This window comes from Phyllostomus hastatus, unplaced genomic scaffold, assembly GCF_019186645.2.
Source record: "Phyllostomus hastatus isolate PE091 unplaced genomic scaffold, TTU_PhHast_1.1 phas_contig_209, whole genome shotgun sequence".
NCBI classification, from domain to species: Eukaryota; Metazoa; Chordata; class Mammalia; order Chiroptera; family Phyllostomidae; genus Phyllostomus; species Phyllostomus hastatus.
The window spans coordinates 24,278,972-24,281,463 of record NW_025333735.1 but is presented as its reverse complement, the minus strand read 5'-3'; the positions used below and the strand labels follow the sequence as shown (position 1 = coordinate 24,281,463).

Sequence of the window (2,492 nt, the reverse complement as noted above, 5' to 3'; positions counted from 1 at the left end):
TGAAAATATTAAATGGAAAATTCCAGAAACATATAATTTATAGGTTTTAAATTGCACACTGTTCTGAGAAGTGTGATAAAATCTTGTGCTGTCAGCTCTGTCCTGCCCAGGATGTTAATCATTCCTTTGTCCAGCATACCACCTATATATGTTCCCGTCCATTGGTCATGTAGTAGCCATCTTGGTTATCAGGCCAGCTGCCGCAGTATCACAGTGTTTGTAGTCAAAGAACACTGATTTTACTTAAGAATGTCCTTGAACTGCAAGAGTAGTGATGCCAGCAACTCAGATATGCCAAAGAAAAGCCATAGGTGCTTCCTTTGAGTGAAAACATATTTTGAGACAGAGAAAGGCCATATTTATGTAACTTTTATTATAGGATACAGTATTGTTATAGTTGTTCTATTTTATTAGTAGTTGTTATTCATCTCTGTCTGTGCTTCATTTATCAATTAAACTTTATCATAGGTGTGTGTGTATAGAAAAATATATAGAGAGAGAATTTGGTACTATCCATGGGTCAGGCATCCACTGAGGATCTTGGAATGTATCCCTGTGGATAAAGGGAAACTACTGTACCACAAACTAGTGGACATAAAACAACAGAAGTTAATTATGTCGCAGGTCTGAACATGGCAAGTTTGAAATCAAGGTATCAGCAGGGCCCTGCTCCCTCTGAAACCTGCAGGGAAGAATTCCACCTTGCTCTGAGCTCCTTGCTTCTGCACTGATATGAGCCCCTCTGAGCATTCCTTGTATATATAATGTTTCATACATATGTTTGTGTTGACTTTGCCCCAGTGTAATTTTCCACTCTAAGTAAAGTAAGTATGTTAAAAAAAAGGAAGAAGAAAAGAAAGAAAGAATAAAGGTAAACTGAGTTGCATCTGAGGACCCCAGTGTCAGGGCCAGATTCAGGACCCTGACCTCAGGCAACCTAAGCTGGTTGCCTTTCAAGACTGGGCAGCCCAAGAAATAGATCATTGCCTGAACAGTGAAGAGAGACTTTGAAAGGGAGTAATGAGAAACTCCAGCAGCTGGAAGTACAGACCAAGAGGCTTTAGAAGGACACAAAGGAGAGCTTGGATGATGACCTAGCCTCCAACCTCCAACCTCCTCTGTGAGCAAGACCAGGACTTTCTGAACATGGTGACAGTGCTGGCCATGGCCATCAAGCAGATGGATGCCTTCAATCAGGAAAAGGTGAATCAGATCCAAAGGGCCTTGGATCTGAATCCTTTAAAAACTTTGGCAGAGTTTTCCCAAGCCTCAGCATGGCAGTGAAGCAGTGGGAGCAGGCCTTACAGGATAGTAGGCGATTGAAGGCCAATGTAGAAAAGTACAAGGAAAAGGAAAAGTCAGGGCCAGTTCTGGCTGAACTTCACCAGGCCCAAGACAAGCTTCAGCCTGTGTGGGAAGACTTGGAAGCCAGATCAAGCAGTTCCTGGATGAAATGCTGTGGTTCTCCAATAGCCAACTCGACTACCCCCAGCACAACTTTGAGTTCCCGATCCTAGCACAGATGGCATACTACACTGAAATGCTTAAGATCTTCAGAAACTTGACCCATCAACTTGACCAGTTAGCCATACAGATAAGCAGCAGGAGTGGGAGAATGAGGTCAAACTGAGTGGGTTCAGAGCCCTCTCTATGGTGGCTGCTGACTGAATGTCTATTACCCTGAGAAGACTCCTGGGATATCAGTGAATCTCTCTAGTCTTTTCAAGTGTAAGCTCAGGCATCAACCCAGCAAAAAGCCCTCCCTTTGGGAAGAGGACGGACAGCTGCAGGGTTGGGGCAGAGGCAGCTCCTGCTCTGTCTCACCAGCTCTTTAGAATAAGCCTGGCACCAGGAGCCCCAAGCAGGTTACTATTTCCCCACCCAATAGCAAGAGCTTGCAGACACCAGTAAGCGGTGTAGAAAAACCCCAAGGGCTTTATTTCCAAAAATCCATCTAAAATGCATCCTGGCCTAAGGCCAGAGCTTCCAGCCTTTGAAGAGCATGGGCTTTGTCAGCTCATTTGAGGTCTTAACCTAGCTTGCATGGTTGGGATCACATCAATCTCCATAAGACATTGTGGGGAGTCCACCCATTCTCATTTCCTTTTTCCACTTCAAAGACTCTCTTTCTCTCTCTCTCTCTCCCTCCCTCTTCCCTTTTTTTCTTGGGAGAGGCCTGGGACACTGCCCTGGGGAACCTGAGAGAGCCTGGTTTTCCAGCCTTGACAGACCCAGCCTCTAAGCACAACAAAGGCTAGTTTAGCCCACTTCTATCCCTAGGTCAGGTGCAGGGAAGAGCCCCAAGTATTCTAGGTTTACTAGGTCACTAAGAATTAACTTATACTCATATAAACATCCTAGCACAGAAAATGTCACAGGTTGATTCACAGGCCTCAAAGCAAAAACAGTGGATTTGTGCTGGCAGTTTATCCTGGGTCAGAAAGAGAGAACAATGCCCTTAGGCAGTTCTTCAAGGGAAGAATAGGCAGGTA

At 44.7% G+C, this 2,492-nt stretch overlaps 1 pseudogene; it reads left to right on the top strand.

Annotated features, from left to right (window-relative positions):
* The first annotated feature begins 632 nt into the window (after positions 1–632).
* Positions 633–1,668, top strand: LOC123816431 (annotated as a pseudogene).
* The last annotated feature ends 824 nt before the right edge of the window (positions 1,669–2,492 follow it).